Genomic DNA, 27,137 nt, shown 5'->3' with positions numbered 1-27,137 from the left:
TAGCCGACCGCCGAATGCCCGCCAGGTATTGTCCCTGCTAGCCGGCGGATGAGACGTCACGTCGCCACGAAGCGGTAAGCCGTTCCAGAGGGGACAACAAAGACAGCGTATTCTTTTGAAGAAACGGCGACCGCCGCCACAAAGTGCCCTGCTAATTGAGCGGACAGATTGGCGGACCGTTTGATGTCTGCTGTCCGAAGCTTGGGACCCCTCGACCAGCGACATACACGACGAGCAAGAGCCTCTCTGGCGCCACCTTTAAGTGCAGTGATCTTGACTCGAAATTGGATGTTCACGTGCGCCGTGCATGCTCGTACCCCTCACCTGTTGTGTGTGTGTGTGATTGGTGTTCCACTGAAGAAGGAGGAGCCCGACAGGGCTTATAACGGCGCCGCAGAGTGCAGGACGTCGCTCTGAACCAAGTAAAGGTGCAACCACCACGTTCGTAGTTTGTGATGGCTCTGAACCAAGTAAAGGTTCAACCACCACGTTCGTAGTTTGTGAAGGCTCTGAACCAAGTAAAGGTTCAACCACCACGTTCGTAGTTTGTGATGGCTCTGAACCAAGTAAAGGTTCAACCACCACGTTCGTAGTTTGTGAAGGCTCTGAACTGTGTAGCGGTTCAACCACCACGGTCGTGGTTTGCGAACTCTTAACCTCATGCTGTAAATATTTGTAAATAGTGCCATAAACCTGTTTGTTTTTTCATATCCCCATCTTGTAAGCGCTCGTTTCCTCAACTCAAAGCTACACCACGCTACCACAGCACCCCGGGATCACAACAACTGGTGATCAGCGGTGGGATCACAACAACTGGTGGCAGCGGTGGGATCACGACAACTGGTTGGCACCGGAGGGATTCGAAGCTACAAGTGACAACAACAGTCGGCCCAAGAGAAGCAGTTGGCTCGAGACATGGATCACGTATGGGTGAGTGCTTGGCTTTTCCTTTGAGCGAACCAGGTTCTAAAAGAGGGTTAAATTTTAGAACTGGTAGTTAACTTTGCCGAAAGACTCAGTTTCGCCGTTTCGGAAAGTTTTTTTGGAAGTAGCGAGCACTCAGTACGATCATGGACTTACGGGAGCTGCAGAAGTCAGACTTGTTGCTGTTGTGTGAGGAATTGGGGATCTATACAAAGGGTTTGGCACGAAAACCCATAATCATTCAAGCGATTAATGATTTGGGGGCTGATGATGAGGAACTAAGTGAAGAATGGGACCTCATCATCGAAAGAAAACTAAGAGCAGCTCAGATGGAAGGAAAGAGTGAAGACGAAAGAGAAGGCCTCAAGAGAAAGTTTTTCAAACAAGACTATGAGTTGAGTAAGAGGCTGGGACTCCAGCAAGGACTTCTCGAAAATGAGGCAGAGTTCGAGATGTCTAGGTACATGCAGCCATATGAGGTACCATGGGATATGGGCCTGTATCTTAGACTCTTTGAACGAAAGTGTAGTGAACTGAAGTGTGAGCGAGACACCTGGTCTCAGAAGCTACGCACGGTTCTGCCCTGCGAGGCAGCGGACGTTGTTGCGCGACTCAGTAAGCAGCACGCTAACAACTATGAAATTATCAAAGCAGAGCTGATCAAAAGATTCGGAACTTCTGTTAGCAAAAAGAAAGAAAGACTCGCACAAGAGTCTGAAAGCAAGGCGCGTCGCAAAGCGCCGGAAGTTGAGGCGCCTCATAAAGCGCGACAGGAACAGACTGCGCCAGAGAAGGGCCCGCATATTCTCGAATGCATCCATGTAAATGATGTAGAGAACGAGGCCGTGGCCGGTCTGGAGGTGGGGACGATGTCGAAAGACGCTCCTTGCGCGGATGAAGAGGGTGCCAGCAGCCCTAATGGGCCCAGTAAGAGGCTGGAAACCTTCTTCGTGCCTCAGGGGGACCTTTCGACATTGTCAAATTTAGGCATGGTTAGCGCAGTGGCTAAACACAGCGAGAACGCGACGCTTCAGGAGTGCAGCGATGCCATCGGAGAGGGCCCAGTTAATGGTTTCATCAGCATTAACAAAGATAATTTGGCCCCGCAGTCCGTCGTGACACCGAGTACAAAATGTTTGAGCGTCGGGGAAAATGTAGCACAAGCTCCAACGAGCTTCCCGACTCCTCAGTTCCCGACGCGACATGATGATGGCATCGAGAGAAAGGAGGCAAGAAAACATCGCCGAAAAAGAAAGAAGCAGAAGCGTTTGTCACTGCGTAAGCCTAGGACAGGTCCCACTCAGTCGCAAGAAAGACGAGAGGGTAGGCCGTTAATCCGTTCCAGGAAACTTCCATGGTGGCGTTCCGCGAGGTACAAGCGGCAAGCCAGGTGTAGAGGGGGTAAACGAGGTGCGTTACCCCAACGAAAAGCGCGGTTGCGTTCGACAACTTCGGGAAAGCGGCCTTGCCTGAAGGATCAAAGTCGAAAGCGCAGAGTGGCTAAAAACCGCGTCGGGGCGAGCACAAAGAGACAATGTCCCCGGTCTCAACCCTGTTTCTGGCGTCCCTTGCACATTCCTGAGTGGAGCCAGCCGAAGTGCAGAATGAGGCGTGACGGCAGGACACAGCCTAACGTTCGTGTGTTTTGTAGCCTCTGGCGTGCTGGAAAACAGCCGGGACCGCGACCCCATCGTGTGCAATTAAAAGCACCATGAGAAGAGGGTTCACGTTCAATATGAGTAACTTTTGCACAGGCGGATTAATTATGACTACTCAGTATTGCATTGGAGATGCAGATTTCAACTAGTTTAAATTTGGTAAGTTACGTGATACGGTGTAAAGTTTGCAGAAAGAAAACTGCCGAACTAGAAGTGCTTTAATCACTAGTGCGAAAATTTGCGTAAGGTAAAAACAGAGAAAATGGGTCATTTTTCTAGTTTTTTCAAAGGTTTAGTGTGACATTGTATGCCTTCACTGCCATGGGGATGTGCGTGAATGAGCATTTGAGGAAGATATTAACATAAACCGAATGATTTGGTAAAATGATTATGTTTGGCGTGACACAGGGGAGTTGTCGTTGCGCGCATTGAGTATTGAGAACATTTGGGCACAATTTCAGCATAAAACCTGTGCATTATTGTGAGGTGCATTTGATGAGTATTGCACTTAGCAGTATTTTTGTGTTGTACACGATGTGTTGCAACGTAATGTAAGGATGAACGTTTAGACAAACTGTGATGGAATAAGCGTTTTGGTTAGTAGTACCATGTACCTTGCAGCGCTGTAGAAATGAGATTAATTGAAAACTCTAAAGAGAGCCCAGTGGTTTTTTTACTCAGAAGCGTTTGCATAAGCAGGTAACTTTAACCAAATGAACCTTCAAGAAAGCAGCGTTTGTCTCCTAAGTTTTGTCGATGTTTTCTGCCAAGAATAATCGATTCAGTGATCATATGAGCAGATCAAGCTTTCTCCAACCGTTGAGGTAGACCGTTAGGTCAAAGCTTAGGTTAAGCTTTCGGGAGGCTGGTGAGCTTTATGTCTCAGTGGTAGACAACTATGGGCGGCCGTAAACAAAGACGGAAGTTCGGACAAAAGTAGCGCTCACTGAATCCGAGTTCCTGACTGATGCTCTCAGCGGGACAGAACCGATGAAAGTAGTCCGCGATGAAAAAGAGCCTGCTGTTTTATATCAGGACAACAATGGTATCAAGCAAAGCTGAGCTTTGCTTGCACCAGAATTTGGGCTGTCGTGAGATAACGTACTGCGCTTCAGGAAATGAATGCGCTTGCCTTGTGTAGGCCATTCATCAGTTGCAGGTTATCTCAGAGGTGCTAAATTTAAAGTAGGGACAGACCATTTTCCCCTCACTTGGCTGCAAACCGTGACATAAAAGAACAGTCGCCTTGTGAGGCAGAGCTTGATTCTTCGAAAATACAATTTTGGCATTAGGTAAAAGAAGGGCAAATTGAATGGAAACGTTGACACGCTCAGCCGCTCTTTCTAAGCCATTCTGGGGTGCTCTTTTTGTATCAAAATTGATATTTTAGTTTTTTTCGTGCATCTTATGTATATTTGTAAGGTAGCACGTCCGGTTTTTCAGCTCAAGTGAGTCCTGAGAGTTTTGAGTGTGAGCTTTTGTTAAAGCTAGGAAATGAAAATTGGTTTCCATCCCTCTTTTGGCTTGGTTTGATCGAAGGGGGCCGAGTGCTTGCTTGTACAGGTGGTCGAGTATCAGAGATGCTGTCGAAGATTCGGCAATTACCCGGACCATGCCACAAGGGAAGGCCAGTTTCTGGCATTCAACTACGGACCCTTTCGTCGTCCCTGCGAGCAGCAGTGTTGACCGCTGCCCTCCGTGACTCATCTGGCGAGGGGGAAGCTGTTATGACCGCCATCGGTAGGCGCCATGCTGTCGCTGAAAAGCGTAGCCGGGCCGCGTTCCCACGCCTGGAACCCAGGTTTTCTTGGAACCAGCGTCGAGAGCTGACGGGGGAGCGGCGTTTTTTTAATCCTCAAACAAGGAGCCGACTCGCCGAATGCCCGCCAGGTATTGTCCCTGCTAGTCGGCGGATGAGACGTCACGTCGCCACGAAGCGGTAAGCCGTTCCAGAGGGGACAACAAAGACAGCGTATTCCTTTGAAGAAACGGCGACCGCCGCCACAAAGTGCCCTGCTAATTGAGCGGACAGATTGGCGGACCGTTTGATGTCTGCTGTCCGAAGCTTGGGACCCCTCGACCAGCGACATACACGACGAGCAAGAGCCTCTCTGGCGCCACCTTTAAGTGCAGTGATCTTGACTCGAAATTGGATGTTCACGTGCGCCGTGCATGCTCGTACCCCTCACCTGTTGTGTGTGTGTGTGATTGGTGTTCCACTGAAGAAGGAGGAGCCCAACAAGGCTTATAACGGCGCCGCAGAGTGCAGGACGTCGCTCTGAACCAAGTAAAGGTTCAACTACCACGTTCGTAGTTTGTGATGGCTCTGAACCAAGTAAAGGTTCAACCACCACGTTCGTAGTTTGTGAAGGCTTTGAACTGTGTAGCGGTTCAACCACCACGTTCGTGGTTTGCGAACTCTTAACCTCATGCTGTAAATATTTGTAAATAGTGCCATAAACCTGTTTGTTTTTTCATATCCCCATCTTGTAAGCGCTCGTTTCCTCAACTCAAAGCTACACCACGCTACCACAGCACCCCGGGATCACAACAACTGGTGATCAGCGGTGGGATCACAACAGCGCCTTCATCTGCTGTAATCGGTTCTGACGCATGCAGCACGCAAGCATAGGCTTTGAGATTTGCGTCTGAAATTGACGCGGAGCCATTTTTGTTTACTAGTGGTGTTAGTCTTGAAGCCCACGATGAGCAGTGTACTAACGTTATAAGAAATAATAAGGTCATGCTTTTGCTGCGTGGAGGGGCTAGTCATGACTTCAAAAGTCGCCAGTACGTGAGACACGTGTAACTATAGCATGCGTGCGCGTGGATGCGGGCACAAATGAGTACTGTTGTGCAGGGAATGTTGGTAGGAGTTTTATCAATGTTTGCAGGGAAAAATCCCGGAAATAGGGAATTTTCATGTCTCAATGAGAATTCTTCGGTGTAACACGGAACATCACTGCTTTCGCTTTCCTCTTACGCGCATCCGCGTGTGGGGCCTTATACGCACTTCGGCCACTTATCAGCCAGAGCTCTAGGTGGCATTTTTCAAGTTCGAGGTCGCCTAAAGAAAGTCACGTATATATCTTTCCGCCTGGCTGTCCACAGCCGTGATATAAACAGTACGTAGGAGCGTGTCGCCTATATGCCAATTGTTATCCGGCACCTGACTTAGAATCTATCTATCTATCTATTTATCTATCTATATATCTATCTATCCATCTATCCATATAACTATCTATCCAGACGCCTACAACTTTTAGCTCTCCTGGCCGTTTGAATAATGAGATCCATACCAAATTTTGTACGACATGATTGTATGACGAGCATACTTGACAAGTGGTAACTTGAAAATCTTGACTTGTAGGTAATATTGTCATGATACATATGTCGCGGTCTTGCTGCTCCTGCGGAGGATTCGTTCATATGAGTTATCGCTAAACTGGTATAGTATAACACAACTGCATGGCAAACATAACAGACAGCCCCTCACGTGGAAATCATTGCAATGTGTCATGTAAGAACGTAACCACACGCCACGCTCATTTTAGTGTTACGTGAGGCGAATGGGTGATAAAGGTATATGACTGGTGCAAAAATAATAATCACAACATATGTGTCATGTAGAACATGACTACATGCCATGCTCATGATGCCCTCGAGGTCGTTTCGCTAGCTTCACATACACAAAAATTGGTATGAAGTGACGTGAATAGACGATGAAGATAAATGGCACGTCTAAACATAATTATGCCATGCGTGTCATGTAAATCATGACTACTTGCTACACTCAAAGCGTGCTCGTGGCCGTTTCGCTAGGTTCAAATATACCAAATTTGGTCTTACGTGAAGTGAAGGTAGGACGAACAAAAATGCCAGGCGCAAACATGATATTCATAGTATGGAATTCACGTACGGCATAATTTAGTCCCGCCCAATAACGCTCTGCTGATTTCAAAGTGATATATAAACCTACCTCATTCGTATTTCGCATATCATCAATTCCCACTTTACGAAGGATCTGCCTATTTTGGGTATTCAATTTGCTAAAATATTTCGCGCCTTCAAGCTCACTCTCAATCTCTTCTCTTCGTGGCAGATGGAAGTACTCCCTCTTTATCTCCCGATTCAAATTGCGCGGATCCATGCAGAAATGGAATTTTCCGTTCTTTTTACCCATACCTATCAATGGGCTCACCAAGTCTGGCGGTTCTCTAGGTTTCCTTATGATGCCGGCTGCTTACATGCAGCCCAGCTTTTCCTTGAGTTGGGGCCATAGTGAGAGGGCAACCCTTCTCGCAGACTCCACCACTGGCAGGGCGTCGTTCTTTGAGGTCAATCTCTATTTCCGCTGCAGCTTGTCGAGACTAGTGAAAATATCTTTAAACTGGCTTTGTATGAGTTTAGACAGGTTGCTCTCACTTTTGACGTACTGATTGTGGTGAACACTCACCAAGCCGAACAGCTCACTGGCTTCAAGCCCTTGTAGATCGTGCTTTTCGTTCTTTTCAACGAAGTGCTTGACCGGGTTACTCTGCGATCCTAATTGAACCACTAGCAGTACTTTTCCTAAGTGTTTTTTTTTCATTTCGCTCCCTTCGTAGCTCTTTATAATGGCTTTGGTTGGTAGTGGAGTCTGTCGAGAATGCAATGCTTCGAATATACCAAGGGGAATCAAGTTGGCTTGAGCACCCGTATCAACTTACAGCTTTACATCAAGGCCAAGTATGTGAGTGACAACCAGCCAGTCCCACTTTGATTTAGTCTTTCTGCTGCTGCCTGCCACGAAAATTTTGAGCAAGTCAAAATCGCTAAATCCTGCTTTGCATCACTTCGCTGATCGACGTTATCTACCCTTGGCGATTTTGTTCTGCAGCACACAGTGATGTGGTTCGGTTTGTTGCATTTCATGCAGAATTTACAATAAGCAGAACAATGCCTAGCCTTGCGCACTCTGTCACAAAAACCACATTTGCTTTTATTTTGATATCTACAGTAGGAGTTGTCCTTGGCGTGCTTTGCGGTGGCAACACTTCTTTGTCCCCTATTTTGCTGCTTGCAAGTGCAACTTCCTCTGCTTCGGCTCCTTATACGGCCATCTCGAAGGTCAAGTCTCTCTTGGCTAACAGTTTTTCACGCAGATACTTGCTTGTAGTTCCAAAATCACCTGGTCGCGTAAGATGGACGTCGACAGTGTGCAAAATACAGCCATAACGTTCAACTCCAAGAGTTAGGTTTCGATGTTGTAATGTTGTTGGTATCGACAGCCCCTTGGTGGTCTAAGTGCACGCTGGCAGCGGGAAGAAAGAGTCAGAGTCTGGTTAAAGAAAGCGTTTATTGCAGATTATCTACTCGGGCCATGTCCAACGAACTCTCGTTCCATGCTCCAACCACGCATTCCCGCGCTGCTGAAAAACAGTTATAAATAAAAACAGTGTCCCCCTATATCTTGCCCGCAGCAAGGAGAAAAAATTCGCGCGCGCTCTCCTGCGGCCGCAACACCCTGGTTGGCAATTATCACCGACGGACCGTATCCTGACCTCGCGCTTCTGCTCGTCGGTCGCGTGAACTTCGTGGCCTGGACCGTGGCGCTCGCCTGGCCGTCCCGCCATCAGCTGCGGTGTTCCACCTCCCTGGCACAAACTCTCAAACCAATAATTCAGGGAAACCGTCACAGCCTTCAAACAGCCTCTACCAAATGGCAACCCCCTGTGGCGTCGGCTCCGCGGATCCGCGTCCGTTGCGACCTTACAGCTCGAAAACGTATTCTAAGAAGCTCACACACTTTGAGACTGACTGCAAGTCTCTGTAGAATTGTTCAAATGGCTCGCCATCCGCTTGCACTCTGCTGCGAAACGTGTACCTCTCTTATGTCCGATTGGTTGGTGGTAGACAACAGGCTTCGAAGGCTTCCACTAATTTGTCGTAGTCGACTTTGTCTTCTTCGCTGATTTTCAAGGTGTTCAACACATCGTTGACCTCCTGTCCTGCAAGATGAAGGAAGATAGATGCTTTCTGTGCCTGGGTGCGTGGTTTTTGTAGCTCAGTGGTGGGATAGTAAAGCTGTATACCGTGCTTCAACTTCAACCAGTTGTCAGGCACGTTCCCACCTAGCCGCAGCGGTTCCGGGGGCGGAAGCTCAGTCATTGCTATCGAAAGTGAGATGGAAACATTTATTCTTGAAGATAAAAACGAGAGTTTTGAGGACCAAACCTTGACCGCGCTACATAGTCGGCGTCCCTGGTACGGAACACCACGTGTTAAGCACCCGACTTGCGCCCGTCTCACCAGAGTCTTTTGACACTGAACAGTTGAGTAGGGTGGACTGCCATGCCTCTCTGCTTTCGAGAAGGGCGTCGACGCGAACTTCTCGCTTCTGAAACCTTGTGACGAATTGATTTCACACGTGCGTCGGCGTCTCGGCAGCCAGGGACGTTTACTATCAGTGGCATGCACAAAGTTGCCAGCATGCTACATATGCTGCAATATATATATATATATATATATATATATATATATATATATATGCGTTGAAAAACAACGGGGAACATTCGAAAATCTTTAATATCTTCTACGTTTCGGCAAGACGGCCTGCCTTCGTCAGGTCTTCGTCACCTTGCCTGGGACGCGGCTGGAGTGAGACGCTGTGCGGACGTGTTTCGCATGAGCTCCGGCCTGGTGACCGACTATCGGCGGACGCGCTTTTTTCTGGACTTGCTGTCAGTGGGCTCGTCTGCAGGAGGTTGCCCTGTACCTACGGACACCACTCGTTTAGGCAAGTCTGTCCTCGTTTTTGGAGTTTCCGAGATTTTCCTATCAACCCCGCGGTGGCAAAGCTAGGCCTATCTCCTAGGCCAAGCCTGGGCCGCGTCGCCAGGCGTCTGACTTGCGCCCGGTGACCGTGGGCCTTGTTGGGCTGAACATGGAATACTACGTCGAAGGGGAGACTATAACACCCGAAGATTTCGAAGCGGGAGAGTGGGCCCCAGTGCTGAAGGCACAGGACCGATTTAAGAAGACTCAGCATGGCGACAACGCCAAGAGTAAGCCGTGCGAGACGCATGCCGGCAGCGACGGGCGCAAAACGCACGGAGCGCAGCAAGTCAAGCGGGGGAAAGCGCCGATATGGAAGAAACGCGGACCCTTTCTCAAGTTGCCAGCCACGGATTTCAAGATTGTGTACAAGCCCCAGAACTGGGACTTTGGTGTTGTGACAGTGAGAGAACTCGAATGTGCACCGAGAGCAGCAGCGCGTGTAACGAGTGCGATTGCCGTGGAACAAGACATTGTGTGGGTTAATGGCACAAACAATACGTTGACGGTGAGCACACCGTGCATAAATCGCAGTGGGGCATATGCGACTGTGAAGACGCTCAAGCTGGGTGATCATGACCTGCTGGTTTCGGCGTTTGTGGCGCCGTTGGAGAACTCCGTGCGGGGATTGATTTACAGTGCTTATGATGGATGCCCAGTGGAAGAAGTTCGGGCGGGATTCCTGAAGAAGAATGAAGCCATAGTCATTCTGGACGCGAGAACACTGGGAAAGTCAAAGGCGATTCAGATTACGTTCGGGGGAAAACGCATACCCCGGCAGATTACTTACTGGAACTGTCTGTACGCTGTGATCCCGTACAGAAATTTAGTCGAGACCTGCTACAACTACAGGCGAGTTGGACATCGAGCGGACGTTTGCTATCGTCCGAAGAGCAACCTATGTCACCATTGCGGGAAGGACCATCCTGCCCCGCCAGAAGGAGAGCCACCTACGTGCACGCCGGACTGCATCGTGTGCCATGGTGCGCATCACACAGGGAGCCGGAACTGCAAGCTTCGCCTGGCTCGCAAGCCAGCGACAGGCCGGCAGCAGAGCATCGAAAGAGAGAGCGAAACTGGCAACGATAAGCGTTACTCGAGGGCCACGGAGCGGTCATCGAGGGGTAAAGAAGGCACAAGCAAAAGTAGAGCCGGTCAACTTCCTTCCCGCCATTGCCAGGGCACGGGGGCGGCCAAGATGGTGGACGAGCATCCAGTACCAACAGCTGCGCACGCGACACCAACAAAAAGGTGAGCTTGTCAAGCATGGCCTCCCAGAACGAAACCGCTCGAGAGAGGGAGTTAGCAGCGCTGGTTCAGCGACAGGGAGACTTGATTAAAAGAATGGAAAACATAATTGCAGAGATGGAACGCGCACTTAGAAACGACCAACGGCCGGGGACACAGGCACCCGCAGTGCAAGGCCTACAGAAAGCGACGCAAGAGGCGTCTGCTCGCGTGCAGGAAAGTGCAGCTATGAAAGTGGAGAATCGGAGGACAGTGAAGAGACCACTGCCGGGGGATGAGGTAGCTAACGCAAAACGATTAGCTGAAACGTCACCAGTAGACATGCCATAGCCTGTTTTTAAGGACATTAGTCTTAAGTCGCATGTAACAACACTTGCGCATAAAGTAGGCAAACTAGGGAAAAGACAGGATAGGTTGGAGGCTCGAGTCGAAAAGATCGAAGCCAGATTAGACACAATAGAGGAGCGTCTTGGCATGCTCTCCACTGAATTTAGGGATTCCCAAACCCAAGTCATGGGCTTGTTTCAGAAGCTTCATACACTATTGGAGGCAAGACTGCCTCCCGTGGGTGGCCAAGTGCTATTAGTCAACCTGGTGCCTCATCATGGCGCCTCGCCAGCAAATTGAGGTTTGGAAGTGGAACTGCAGGGGCTTTCGTCAAAAGCGGGATAACCTGCAGTTGCACGTACAAAATCTGGTCAGTAAACGAGACATAATAGCCTTACAGGAGGCTAGTGGTTCCGTAAAATTACGTGGATTTAAGGCATTTACAGCGCCAGGAATTGATTCAAGGGGCGTTTCACGTGTCTTCACAGCCGTGCTAGTCCATCGCAACATCACTGCCATTCAGCATTCCGTAGATAGCAGCAGAGAAGACTATGTCCTGCTAGAGAGTTTGCCTAAACGAAAGTATGAGAAGAGTCTGTTTTTACTTATTGTGTATAGTTCTCCAAAAGATAAAGGATTAGGCTTGCCACAACTCCCGAGTTAAACTCAACGATTAGCAGCTCACGCTCCGCTTAGAGTGGTAGATTTCAATGCACCTCACCCGGAGTGGGGTTATATTCGAGCCAGCCCAAAGGGCAATCGGCTTTGGCAAGTTTCCCGGGATCTGCGATGAACGCTGTTAAACAATCCACAAGATCATACGAGGATAGGCAACAGCATAAGCATGGATACCTTCCCAGGCCTTACGTTTTTTAGAGGCATCAGTAATGCAAAGTGGATTAACACGGGACAAGCCCTAGGAAGTGATCACTATATTCTTTCCACGACGTTTAGCGCTGCGAAGCATAAATACAAAGTGAGGGGGCATAAAATTACAGATTGGGACAGATTTAGGAAAAACAGAGCAGACACTGTAAACGGGAAACTTAATGACCTGGATGCATGGGTACAGGCGCTCAAGGAAGATGTAAATGATACCACTGTAGAAGTGCCAGTCGAGCAGGAGGAGTTTACCGCTGACTTTGGGAAGCGCACGCGAGTCTCTTGAGAAGGTGGAAGAGGCAAAAACATAATGGCGTTCTTCGCTGAAGGACTGCCATGTTAGAACGTAAAATCGAAAATTATACAATTGAGTTGCAAGCCAAGCAGTGGGGCCAGATTTGTGATCGCATGAATGGAGAGTTTGGATGCAAAAAGACATGGCAGCTGTTAAGGCATCTTTGGATCCGGCAGCAACAAAATCGGCGCAACGGGGACAAATGACTCGGTTAATGCATCAATATGAAGGCACAGTTGGAGAGTTTATACAGGAACTCCGGAATCGGTACATAACTGATCGAGTAGACGGTTGCTTACCACACTACTCGGGGGTGAAAAACTCACACCTAGATGAAGAGTTCACAATTGCGGAGGTGGAGTTTGCCATGGGGCAGCTGCGTACTACGTCTGCCGCAGGTCCGTATGGTGTTACTAATAAAATGCTGAGAAACCTAGATTTCAAATTGGTCGGGGCGATCACTGACTTGATAAATGAGTATCGGGTGGCCGGGAAGATGCCAGCACAATGAAAGCATGCTAGGAATATATTTATTCCGAAGCCAGGCAAGAAACTCTGCTTGGAAAACCTGCGCCCCATATCGCTGACATCATGCGTGGGCAAATTGATGGAGCACGTGACGTGGTTCTCAACAGGCTTCAGAATTATGCAGAGGACAAGGCCATCTTTCCCCCAACTATGATAGGTTTGAGGGCCAATTTGTCCACACAGGATGTCAGGATACAGTTAAAACATGATGAAGTCGATCCCGGGCATGGCATGGGCACCAAAGCTGTATTGGGGCTTGACCTGGATAAAGCTTTTGACAATGTTTCGCATGAGGCAATATTGAATAACCTATCGAAAATTGGCCCAGGGGTCAGAACATTTCGCTACATCAGATCATTCTTAGAGGGCCGAACCGCAAAAATTTCAATAGGAGATATAAAATCGGACTCATTCGCGTTGGGAGCCAAAGGGACGCCGCAGGGTTCAGTTTTGTCACCGTTCCTGTTTAACATCGCCTATATAAAATACCACTGAGGCTGGAGGAGATACCGGGACTCAAACACACATTTTATGCAGATGATATTACTCTGTGGGTAACCAGGGGTAGTGACGTGCATCTGGAAGAAACACTGCAACAGGCAGTTAATATAGTCAAAGAGTTGGCAGGGGAGGCGGGACTTTCATGCTCTCAGCCCAAGTCCGAGCTCTTTGTGGTTCGGGACAAACCCAGAGGGCTACATGCAAGACACTATATTCCGCCACCGCCGTTAGAGAGGAAGGTAGGGGGTAGGCCGGTAGCTGAAGCTCAAACGATTAAAATTCTTGGCCTATATCGGCAAACTAACCGGAAGAATAGGGTGGCCCTTCAAAAACTTAAGACCACGGTCAATGCTACTGTCAGGCTAATCAGAAGAATCGCTAACCGTAAGATAGGGGTTAAAGAAAAAGAACTCTGTAAGCTGGTACAGGCGTTTGTGCTCAGCAGGATTACTTACGCGACACCTTATATGAAGTTGGATGCCGCAGAAAAAGGTAAGGTCGAAGCTATGATCCGGCAAGCTTACAAGGCAGCGCTTGGGTTGCCTAACAACGCGCCTACAGAAAGGCTGTTAAAACTAGGGGTACACAACACCCTGGATGAATTATGGGAGACGCATCTGGTGATGCAGCACGCTAAGCTTTCTACAACCAAAGCGGGCAGGATCATATTGGAAAGGATTGGCATTGGAGCAGAGGCTCCCACTGTGGACACTAAAATTCAGGTGCGGCGAGAGTTACATAAGGCCCTGTACATAAAAGCTTTGCCCAAAAATATGCATCCGATTCACCATACGCAGCGCAGGCAGGCAAGAGCCAGAGCTTTACACGTTGAGTACGGCGAGTACAAAGCGGCAGTCTATACAGATGTTGCGGAACATAAGGACAAAGATGCTTTTGTGATTGTGGTGGTGGACAGGCGGGGGCGCTTGGTCGCCTCTGGATCGGTCAAAACCCGCTCCTCAGAAACTGCAGAGGAAGTGGCAATGGCGCTAGCTATAACTAATTCGCAGTCAGATTTGATTTTGAGTGATTCAAAGCAGCCATCCGAAATATGGCGAGGAGCAGAATATCGGCGACCGCCGCACGATTTCTGCATGGGGCCACGGGACGAGAAATTAGAGAAATAGAAATTGTCCGGGTACCAGCACACTCTGAGAACCCTGGGAACGAGGCGGCTTACCTGAATGCTCGAGGTTTCGTCAGCCGGGTAGGTGAGCTGCCAGTTCCGGGGAGGTCCGCGAGAGATGGGCTGGTGTCCTTTCATGACATAACGAATCATTATAAACTAGAGCGGAGGTTTTATCCGCCCCCGCACAAGCGGTTGACTAAGGCGCAGGAATGCGTCTGGAGAAAACTGCAGACGCGATCTTTTCCGAAGCCTTACGTGTTGAACAAAATGTACCTGGAGGAGATTAGGCCGCAATGCAAATGGTGTCAGGCTGTGGCAACATATGATCACATACTTTGGGAATGTAGCATAGTGCCGCCGCCGGTGGATATTATGCGTGATCCCTCTCTTGAGCACTGGGAGGCCGTGTTGACCAGCTCAGACCCAGTCGTTCAGTTAAGGGTCGTGGAGTGGGCCACACAGGTCGCCGCCAACCTTGGGTTGATGGCCATCTAACACGGAATCATCCTCAGTTGCTTTCTGACGAAATAAAGTTTTTCCATCCATACGTCACCTTGCCTGATGAAGGCAGGCCCTCCGGCCGAAACGTAGTAGGTAATAAATATTTTCGCACGTTCATCTGTTGTTTTTCAACGCATACAAAGCACAGGATCCACAGCAGTGGATCGCAGGAGAGAGGAAGTCCTCCAACGTGTTCGCCATTCTAGAAAATACCTTTCTCGCCACTCGCGACCTTAAACTACTTTATTACAAACGCTTCATTGACGATATTTTATTAATTTGCCACCATCGTGAAGCGGCATTACATCCTTTCTTTGCTTACTTCAACTACGTAGACTAGGAGGCCAGTGCGACAGAATTTTAGGAGTATTCTAGCCGGAAAACATGATCATTGAAGTTTTTGAAGTACGCGTTGCAGGAAAGAACTCCGCCAGCAATACAAAGGCGAGAACCATCCATCTCCTTTTCCCACTCTTATTCACCAGTCAACATAAACTTCCTTCCGACGTCAATGTAGCTTTAAGCAATGGGAGACTAATGACGAACCTTTACAGTATGCCTACTGACCGATAAAGATATTTGCATTTTAAAAGAGCCATGTCAAACACTGTAAAACAAGTATATCCTATAGCTAAGCTATTTGTTTTAAAAGAATTTGTTCGAACAACAGGGAATTCACTCGCAACTGTGACCAGCTCCGTAAAGCATTACCCGAACAACAATATCCTCTACAAATAATCGACGATGCTCTCCAACGAGCCAAATGTCTCGGTCGTGAAGAGCTCATCAGTAAGGACAAGCGATTAACGCCACCTTCCCGAACCAACCTTGTTTTAACGCATTCTTCATTTATTCCTAACGTGTCGCATATACCCAGAAAGCATCACAACTTGTTGACATATAGTGATCGGCTTAAGAACATTTACACTGAATCACCACGAGTTGTATATCAGAGATAGAGAAACTGGCGCCACATGGTAACTTCTTCCAAGACTAGATTCATTGCTCCTGTTGGTTGTCACCCCTGTAACAAACCGCGATGTAAGGTTTGAGCACACATGACCACTGCGACTGTTGCTAAAAGCACGGCTTTGAACTTTTCGCTTAAGATAAAAGGGTACTTGAACTGCGAGAGCAGAAAGATCATTTATTTACTTGAATTCTCAATCTGCCACATGCAATACATCGATCAAACCAAGACATCCTTTCGTATTCAATTCAACAATCACACGTAAACAGTTTGTCGCATCTCCCATTGTCCACGCATTTTCATCTACAAGGTCATTCGTTCGACAAGATTATGGTGACACTATTAGAATCAGGCTTAAAATCACTTTATGGTCGCGAAATTCGAGAAGCGTTTTTGATTCGTAAATTCAATAGTTTGTTATCTGGCAATAAAGAATGCCTAGGCAAAGTGTCATGTGTTTCTACGATGCCCTAACATCCGCATTTTCGCGAAATATATAAAGAAGCATACCTAACGTATTCTCTACTTCCTTAAGGTAATCACATTTTTTTTCATACGTGATCAATGTCGTCAATAGTGAATGATACAAATGCCTTTTTACATGCCAATAATCTTGTCTATTGTATCACAATTTTTCTAATGTTTCTTTGGTGTAGTCACGACTGTTTTGAAAATTTTGTGACACTCATAGGCTGATCGCACGTGTTTTGCACTCACGTGTTCATCCCTGCCCATAAAAGCGGCCACATACTTGCATTTCTGTTCGTTCTGACAAAAACAGTGCCACGGCCCAAGTGTAGAGTAAAAAATTATCCAATTTTGATGAGTGTGCTCCTTTATTTTTTTATTTTATGTGCACCGGACCCACATAAACTCTTTTTTGAATATATATGTATATATATATATATATATATATATAGGCAGGCATGGTGGCGAAAATGGCCGTAGCGTTGCAATAAGTCAAGTAGATCCTCCAAGAGAACGGTAACAACGGAAGTGTTTAATTCGACAGTTTCGGCCAGAGTCTGGCCTTCATCAGGAGTCATGGTACATTCTGTTTGCGCTCACATTTATAGTATTTTGGGTAAAGAATGAGAGGGAAGGAACGAAAAAAAAAAAAAAAAAAAAAAAAAAGAGTTTGAAAAACGAGAGAGGAAAGGATATCCAGAAAGTTCCAGGTTCCACTGTGCTTCGCGAGTGGCGTCGTCAGTGTGTATTTTCTTAGTATTGCGTTCAGTGCAGTTTGGTGGCGGTCCCTTTATTGTAGACGGGGCCTGGCTAAGGTAAGGGCTTGCGTGTCGCGAAAAATGCTTTTTTTATTATTATTTTTTATTTTTTATTTTTTAAAGACCGTCACTAATTTAAAGACCGTCACTTGTATTAGAACTGAACTCATTCGAGTTCAACCAAGAGTACTTTCGACAAATCAGCGGCACCGCCATGGGTACCAAACTCGCACCAAACTATGCTAACATTTTTATGGGAGAACTAGAAACCGAATTTTTGTCCCAAACTCCCTTGAAACCACTCCTATACAGGCGGTACATTGACGATATTTTTCTTATTTGGACTCACAGCGAGGATGAACTGCTAAACTTTATCGATACTTACAATACTGTGCATCCAAACATACACTTCACACACACCTACTCACAAGTAACCGTAAATTTCCTTGACGTTACCATAATAATAGAAGATGATAAACTTTCCACAACCCTCTACCGCAAACCAACAGATCGACAACAGTACCTCCATTACCAAAGTGATCATCCACGCCATTGTAAAAACAGCATTCCATACGGCCAGGCCCACCGTTTTAAGCGAATTTGCTCAAAAGACACTGACTTCCACGCGAGCTCACAAAAGCTTAAACTCGTGCTCGAAAAACAGAAATATCCTCCACATGTAATTGATGACGCTATTCAAAAAGCTAGAAAACTTCAGCGTGATGACCTTCTGATGAAGCGGCCACCACAACACAACCTGCAACAGACACACCTATGTTTAACATACAGCACGAATTTCCCCAACGTTAACAAAATCCTTAAACGACATTACAACATACTGGAACAAAGTGAACGTCTAAAACGTGCATTCCCATCGGCTCCTGGCGTCGTTTACCGACGAACACGCAACCTCAAAGACACACTTGTAAACTCCCAAATCAATACTTCAACTTCCGACAGTTCATGCCGACCTTGTCTGAAGCCTCGATGTTTTGTATGCAAAGCGATGCGAGATACAAGCAAGGCAAGCAGCACACAATCCAACTTTTCAATTAACATACGAGGAAATCTAACATGCGATTCCCCTAATGTGGTATATCTACTTGAATGCAACGTGTGCGGCATGCAATACATCGGACAAACGGAAACACCCTTTAGGATTCGTTTCAATAATCACAGAGCCCACGCGAAATCAGCGCCGAATCTACCTCTATCAAAACACCTTAACCTTCCCGGCCACTCCTTCGACAAATTGTCAGTCACACTTTTAGAAACAGGATTTAAATCAAACCGGGAACGTGAACAACGTGAATCATACCTCATACACCGATTTAACACCCTCGAAAAAGGCATAAATGAAAGTCCGGGTACACTTGCAGCAATCAAAGCACTATAATATATACATATGCATTTATATGTGTATATGTACTTATGCATATGCGCATATGTATGGGGGTGTATGTGTGTATATGTAAGTTTATAAGTGTAATCATAACAGTTCAAGATTTCGCGGCACTGTGGCGGCGACGAGGACTGGACAACTACAAATATCTTTGCGTGTTTCAGTGAACCACTGTCGTCTATTTCTATTTCTCTGAATAACCGAACAATAGTTGTAAGCCCGACTTGTCGAAGGGTCACCGCATGCACAACTAAAAGCCCCGAACGTGGATTCCCAGAACAAAATGCAATCACTTCAAACGCCCCTTCTCGCCTTTTGGCAACCCTTCCCCGATTTTGGCAACAAAGCCCGACATCCACATACACAACTAAACGCCCCGAACGCGGTTTCCCAGTACAAAATAGCAATCACTTCAAACGTCCTTTCTCGCAGTTTGGAAACCCTTCCCGCATTTCGACAACAAAGCCCGACATATAGAAGGGCCACCCCATACACAATTAAAACCCCCAAACGCGGATTCGCAGAGCAAAATAGCATTCAAAACGACAGACAGCGCCTTAAGAAACATTTTCTCCCGCGCCGACTTCCTGGAGCTCGGAACGCTGTCCCCGACGCCGAATTAGTGACGGTCTTTAAAAAATAAAAAATAAAAAATAATAATAAAAAAAGCATTTTTCGCGACACGCAAGCCCTTACCTTAGCCAGGCCCCGTCTACAATAAAGGGACCGCCACCAAACTGCACTGAACGCAATACTAAGAAAATACACACTGACGACGCCACTCGCGAAGCACAGTGGAACCTGGAACTTTCTGGATATCCTTTCCTCTCTCGTTTTTCAAACTTTTTTTTTTTTTTTTTTTTTTTTCGTTCCTTCCCTCTCATTCTTTACCCAAAATACTATAAATGTGAGCGCAAACAGAATGTACCATGACTCCTGATGAAGGCCAGACTCTGGCCGAAACTGTCGAATTAAACACTTCCGTTGTTACCGTTCTCTTGGAGGATCTACTTGACTTATATATATATATATATATATATATATATATATATATATATATATATATATATATATATATATATATATATATATATATATATATATATGTGTGTGTGTGTGTGTGTGTGTGTGTGTGAACAGATTTATTTCTGGAGAGAAACAGAAATACAAAACGAGGCTTCAGGCTTCACTACGCGAAAGGATAAAGGTTCAGCAAACAGTGCTACATAGTATAATAATTATCGCATTACCAGGAGCAGCATAATAACTGAACGCAGAAATAGCATAAAAGCAGAAATAGGTGACATATAAATGCAAAAAATAGGCTGCGTAGACACAGAGAATCAGACGTCGAGGCTCCTTTCATTACATACCGAAAAAGACACATACTTAAATATTGATATATTCATATAATACACTCATATATTCATACATACATCTGCCCATATGTACGTACATACTACTGTGTATACACGCGTGTTATACCTAAAGGTGAGAGTATATGTGGAACCTAGCCAGAAGTTATTGGAAACATGATGTTTACTATACTCAATTAATGAGGATATGTTTTATGCGATATTTGAATTTTGTTAATGAGAGGTTAAAATTTAACTGTTCGCCCAAATTATTTACAAGCTGTGGGGCGCGGTACGCAATTAGGGCTCAACCATATCTAGTCCTAGTAGCAGGAACGTGAATTTGTTGCCTACGGAGCAAGTATTTGAGTACGCCTTGCTGTGCTTAGTGTGGAGTTTATTTTTATATATGTAAAGTAATAGCTTATATTTATACACATGTATTGCTTTGAGTATACCATGTTTTATAAATAGTGTACCGCTAGGCTAATATTTATAAAACGCTTATTATGGCCCTTGGGTTGCCATAAGAATCATCGTATAGGCGGAGAACGTTTTTCTGTAAGATTTCTATTTTATTTAGGCTCTTCTCACTTATAGTGCCCCATAGTAGCATACTATAATTCAAACGCGAATAAAAAAGAGCGTAGTATATCTTTTTTTAGCCAAATTGGTATAAGTGGGTTTACTTTAAATATACACCCAACAGTCTCACTTAGTTCGAAAGCGAGACTATCAACATGGGTATTGCAAGACAAATGTTCTTGGAACCACACTCCGAGGAATTTTTGTGAATTTACCTGCTCCAGCCTTTGCTTTTTGAAAAAGATGTTAATGTCGTTCTCGTAGGGCTTGTTCATAGGCTGGAATACTATGTACTTACTTTCAGATATATTTAGCATGAGTTTATTATGATGAAGCCATTTTTCTAGTTTGAGTAAGTAATCATTTACTTCAGTTTCAAGGTGCATGAGTATTCTACCTGTAAAAAATATGTTGGTGTCGTCAGCGTAAATAATTAATTTTGGGGATCGTGGCATGTCACTAAGATCATTATTATATGTTTGAAATAGTAACGGTCCAAGGATTGAACCCTGCGGTACAACATTTTTCACAGTTTTCATTGGGGAAACAAGGTTACCCACCTTAACATATTGTTTTCTTTCGGTAAGATAAACTTTTTATTAGTCTAGCTGCCACGCTCGTTACACCATAATCATGCAACTTAGATATCAGAATATCACGTAGGACTGTGTCAAAGGCCTTCTTCAAGTCAATGAAAAGACCTATGGTGTAGGTGGTGTTTTCCATGTTTTTTATTATCTCCTCTTTCGTATCTAATAGCGCCTACTCCATAGACTTATACTTTTGAAACCCATACTGTGATTTATAAATTAATAGGTGCTTAGGGAAAAAGTATTTAAATCTGGAGTGTATTATTATTTCAAAAACTTCGGATAGTACCGGTAGAACCGATATCGGGCGGTAGTTTGAAAATACATTTTTGGCACCCACTTTATGAATAGGACAAACACAGGCTATTTTTAGTTCTGAAGGAAAAATGCCGGTTTCTAACATAGTGTTCATGATGTATGAAAGAGGGTGTGAAATTAGTCACGTTACATATTTTATCGGGCTGGCTGCTATTTCGTCAAAACCTGCAGCAACATTGTCATGTATTTTACAGATTAATTTTTCAACTTCCCTAGGTGTAACCGGAGTAAGGAAAAGCGACTGTGATAGACGACGCTTTCTATCTGCTACAGGCGGATCTGTTGCCCCACAAGATGAGTCTGTGTAGTCGCCAGCGTTAACAAAGTACTCATTCATGGCTGATAGTGCTTCGACATCTGCCTTATTGTCTGCAAAATCAGTGATATTAACATAACTTTTTTTGTTACGTTGTTATTTACCTCATTCTACATTTTCCTGGGACTATCGTAGATTTTTTCAAATGTTTATTCATATGATATTCTGGCTGGTTTGATGTCAGCATTTAGCTTATTGCGGAACTTTCTTTAGCCTTCAAGAAGTGATTAATCGCGAGATTTTACAAACGTGTGATACATTTTGTTTTTTTTTCTTGTATTCGGTCATACAGTGCGTTGTTAATCCGCGGATTGCGTAACTTCTTCCTCGAAGGCTTTTTCGTTAAAAATGATGCGCGGTCATATATGCTCTTAAGTTGCTCAAGAAAAAGATTGAAAGCCCGGTTTGTATCTCTTTCTGTGCACACTATATTCCAATTTTGTCGAAGCAACTTCAGCTCGGAATCAGTTCAGTGCTCTATTATTTATTTTGCGATACTGCTCCATGATCTGCTTTTTATTTTGTGTTGAAGATAATGATAAAAGAGAAAATATGGGTAGGTGGTAACTTGCATCGTATGACAATAATCCCAGAATACATTTTCTGCTTGGAAAATTTGTGACACTTATATCAAGCAGCGTCGAAGACTTTTCCGATATGCGACTAGGCCTTGTTGTCGTGTTTGCGCATGCGTATGATTTCAAAACCGACTGAAGTTGTTTAGAGCTGGGAGAATCACCTAGCATGTTAACGTTGACGTCACCTATAATTAAAAAACGCATGTGCATTGTGTGTAGCTTTTGTAAGAGAGTATCTATGTAGTCAAGGAATCCTTGCTTTTTACCAGCTGTTGGCCGATACACCACGACAACAATTACGTTAACCTCTTTGACTACGGGGCATTCAATGCACGGTGATATGTACGAGGGATCATCAATTATTTCATGATTTAGTTGTTCTTTGACGTATACAGCGATGCCTCCACCTCGACCGGAATGACGTACCAAGCCACCGTAAGTATAACGAGCAAATCTTGGCGGGACAATATTTGGCGTTAACCAAGTTTCGGAAAATCTTAGAGCGTCAAACGTTATTGCTAAAGAGTCGAGAAACACATCAAGATTTTCTTTTTTGTTCTTGATACTTCGAGCGTTTAGATGCAGGACACTGAAATTGTGCGAGCTTTGATTAACCAGCTTGTTGAAACCGCTTATGTCATAGTACTGGCTATTGACAAAATCTATTTCGAAGTCTCGTTAGTTCAAGGCTTGATTGGATAGTCTACATTCTCACTTTTGCGACATCTGCCGGCTCAACAATCTTAAGAATCTCAGACGACTCTGTTTTGCGCGCAAACACCTTTCCACCATTTGTCCACACAAGCTTCCATTTTGTTTCTCGCCTCTTAGCAACTGCTAAGCCGAGGAGCTGCCTCACGTGTTTGGTTAAGTTCTCATTCACATATATGGGTTCTTTTGATTTGAAACCCATATCTCTGGCAGACGGCCTTTTCTTTCGTGCTTTAGCTTAGACAGTGTTCCTTTTTTCACGTCGGATGAAACGAACGTTTACGCTCTTGTCTCCAGATCTGCCAACAGGTATTCTATGACAAGTGTCTACGTCTGATGACAAGATTTCTTCTCCAATTGAATCGCTAAGCTTTTTTACAATTATTATTGGGTCTTCATCACTAGGGTCACCTTTATTTTCCAAGTTATTCACACGAGTGTACTGCTCAAGCTCGTCAACCTTACGTTGCAATTTATTGTTTTCTGTTTCAAGTTGGTCATTTTTTGTCAAGCATGTTCCAGCTCTTCACGGAGCAACTTAATTTCATCTGACAGTTGCTTAACGTTGTCACAGACTTCACTACCAAAATTTACACTTTCACTTTCACTTCACTTTATTTCCTTAAAGACCCCACAGGGGGGGGGGGGTGTTACATAAGGGGTGGGTTGTACAACAAAGATACAAAAGCCACAGGTTAACATTGCAGATGCATTGACACACTTTGAATAAAACGTGATGGACAGGTGATTGAAACAACATCGTGGGGAAGGTCATTCCATTCTTTGGCGGCGCGGCAGAGAAATGATGCGGAAAATGTTGAGGTGCCAGATCGGGGTCGGAAGACTTGAAGTGGATGGCCAGTGCGGGGAGATATGCGTGCGGCGGGAGCGATGTAAGGTGGTTGGTGGAGTGAGCTGTGATACAACTTGTGGTACAGTGACAACGTAGCAATTCTGCGGCGAAGGGAAAGACTTAATAGACCGGATTCATTTTTAAGGGATGAAACACTGACATCGTAAGAATAAGTAGAATGAATGAAGCGAGCGGCACGATTTTGGACTGCTTCGATAGCGTTGATCAGATAAACTTGGAGAGGGCTCCAGATGGGTGATGCGCATTCTAGTTTGGACCGGATGAGCGACTGATAGGCCACAAGACGAACGTGATACGGTGAGTGACGTAGGTGACGTTTTAGAAATCCTAATGATCGGTTGGCTGATGAAATCATGTTAGTGATATGCGTTCGCCAGGAAAGATCAGGGGTTAATGTTACACCAAGATACTTATAGGATACGGCTGTTTCGACTGGCATGTTAGCAATTTCATAGGAAAATTTGAGTGGGTTTTTGCGGCGGTGGAAGGAAAATAATTTGCATTTGTTAGGATTAAGGGTCATAAGCCAATGGTCACACCAGTTAATTACTTCTTTAAGGTCATTCTGTAGTGCTGCTTGATCAAAAGTGTTGGTTATTTTGTGGTAGATGACACAATCATCTGCAAACATACGAAGGTTCCAGGATAAATTGTTAGGTAAGTCGTTAATGTAGATTAGGAACAAAAGCGGGCCAAGGACAGATCCCTGTGGCACTCCAGACCTAACAGGAAGCGAGTTAGATTTGACGTTGTTAACGAAAACAAACTGAGAGCGGTTAGTCAGAAATTGAGCAATCCAATTAAGAAGTTCAGCTGGTAGATTTATTTGAGAAAGTTTTTTCAGTAGGCGCTGCTGAGGAACTTTGTCGAAAGCTTTAGTGAAGTCAAGAAAAATAGCATTAGTTTGGAGGTTACCATCGAGGTTAGCATGCAGGTCGTGAAGGAAAAGGGCTAGTTGGGTTTCGCATGAGCGGCCTTTTCGAAATCCGTGTTGAGAGGAATGAAAGAAATTGTTAGAATCAAGAAAATGCATGACATGAGTGTATATGACATGTTCCATGAGTTTGCAACACACGCTGGTTAATGGTATGGGGCGATAATTTAACGGGCAGTCTCTTTTACCTGTCTTGTGAACCGGAATGACCTTCCCACATTTCCAGTCGAGAGGCAGAATACCTGAGGAAAGTGACTGGGAAAACAGCAAAAACAAGAACTCGGTTGATATGTGCTTTGTGTTCTTTAACAGCTTGGATGTAATTTCGTCGGTACCCGCCGAGGATGGCAGTTTCATTTTTCTATTAAAGACAGGATACCATTGAAACCTATGTTAAAGGGTGGCATTTCAGGCAGATTAACAGGGACTAATTCTGTTTCAACGGGGTCAGATTCATTCGTAAACACAGACGAAAAGGCGGCATTGAATATATTGGCACAATCTGAACAACTTAATTCTTGACCAGTATCATTAGTAAGGGTGATGGGGGGCGTATTAGGAGGGTTTATTATTTGCCAGAAACGCTTCGGTGAATCAGCAAGAATTTTCGGAAGTTCCGTATGAAAAAATGAGTGCTTGGCGTTGCGCACTTCACTTGAATATGCTTTCTCGGCAACCTTGTATTTTTCCCATGCAGAATCAGTGTTTTTATTCTTCGCAGCCCGAAAGAGACGTTTCTTCTTATTTTCAAGCCTTTTTAATGTTTTAGTAAACCAAGGTTTTTGGCGGGTGGGACGAAAGCTTACTTTAGGGACGTATATTCGCGTATATCTTTTAGCTCGACTCGCATTTCACAGCGGAAATCATCAAAGCTTTCGTCATCTCTTTTGTCGTGATAAAAAACAGTCAACTTCAAATATACGAACACAGACCTACAGCAGCACAAAGGTCTACCAAGAAAGCACTATAGGAGAAGTTTTGCTCACCTGCGTAAATGAACAAATATAAGTGCTGCGAAGACCAAGAGCGCTGCTGCCAAACTGAGGGGGCCGACACTGGTAAGCCTGCTTTTGTAGTTTTCTCGGATGACGTCGCTGTCGAGTCCCCGCGCAGGTGAAGAGCCTCAACAGCGGGTCTTGATCCAAAACCGGCCGAGATATTGCAGACTCCCGTGTTACCACGTGGATAGCTGAGGGTTGGCGTATCTTTTCGGTCAGGTTGATATCGGATGCCGGCTTTGGTGAACAGCGTTGCCCAGTTTCTCTGCGTAAATGAACAAATATAAGTGCTGTGAAGACCAAGAGCGTTGCTGCCAAACTGAGGCAGCAGCGCTCTTTGCGCTCTCTCTCCCTCTCTCTGTATGTATATATATATATATATATATATATATATATATATGTATATATATATATATATATATATATATATATATATATATATATATAACACCGTAAATTGAATCAATTACAGTTTTTGTCACACGCGAGTGAAAAATCCCGCTTCTCCGTGCCCAGAACAGTCACGTGATCATTCTGTGAAGCTGTGGAGGCGTCGCATGCACACAGCCGGAACGCGGCTCACGAAATCCACGTGCACACTCTCTCATCACGCGCTTCCGCAACGTTTATTCTGCTAGAACACCTCGTTCAAGAGTACCACGGCCAATGGATAGAAAAACTACCTTGTTATTTTTTATCCAGTCACAGTGAGAGTGTATACGTTCAAAAATGGAATGCTGTATGAAGCGACGCTTGTGCGCGAGCATGTGCGTGAGGCGTTTCAATCCGTGGCGACGCGCGGAGGAAGCCCGACGTCATTTGATGCGCCGTCCGCTACGAAACTTCCTCCTTCATCATCCGCTCATGTGAATTCAGCTTAAGTAGAGCGTTGGCCTCGCTTCGTTAACCTGCTTAGGCCGTAGCGGAGAGGGCATGCAAACTCGCATTCCCCCTCCGCTTAGCTTGACTGATATGCGGGGTTTAACGTCGCTAGACCACCGTATGAATATGAGAGAGGCCGTAGTGGAAGGCTCCGAAAATTTGGACCATCTAGGGTTCTTAAACGTGCTCCCAATTCTGAGCACATGGGCCTACAACATTTCCGCCTCCATCGCAAATGCACCCGCCGCAGCCGGGATTTGATCCCGCGACCTGCTGGTCAGCAGTCGAGTACTTTGGCCACTAGACCACCACGGCGGAGCGCTCCTCTTAGCTGCTCAGCAGAGCAAGAAGACGCCCAACTAAAACGCTCTAATATTATTATCTGGAGGGTAACATCCGGAAATGTACGAGATATGCCATAATGGAGGGCTCTGAAGCTTTCAACTACATCAGGTTTTTCAACGTGCGCTGATATCGCACAGTACACGGGCCTCTACGATTTCGCCGCCATTAAAATGCGATGGCTGCAAGATATTCTATGTGAAATTCAAGATAATCATATGGTGGTTCGGGAGTATAAACGTGAAGT

At 45.5% G+C, this 27,137-nt stretch overlaps 1 long non-coding RNA gene across 2 annotated transcripts in view; it reads left to right on the top strand.

Annotated features, from left to right (window-relative positions):
• The window catches only part of LOC142804240 (uncharacterized), a 349,173-nt gene that overhangs the window by 280,961 nt on the left and 41,075 nt on the right, over positions 1-27,137 (top strand). The window lies entirely within an intron of this gene.

Source organism: Rhipicephalus microplus, chromosome 3, assembly GCF_043290135.1.
Source record: "Rhipicephalus microplus isolate Deutch F79 chromosome 3, USDA_Rmic, whole genome shotgun sequence".
In the NCBI taxonomy this organism is placed as follows: domain Eukaryota; kingdom Metazoa; phylum Arthropoda; class Arachnida; order Ixodida; family Ixodidae; genus Rhipicephalus; species Rhipicephalus microplus.
Note: the sequence above shows the minus strand (reverse complement) of the source record. Positions and strands in the feature narration are given on the sequence as shown.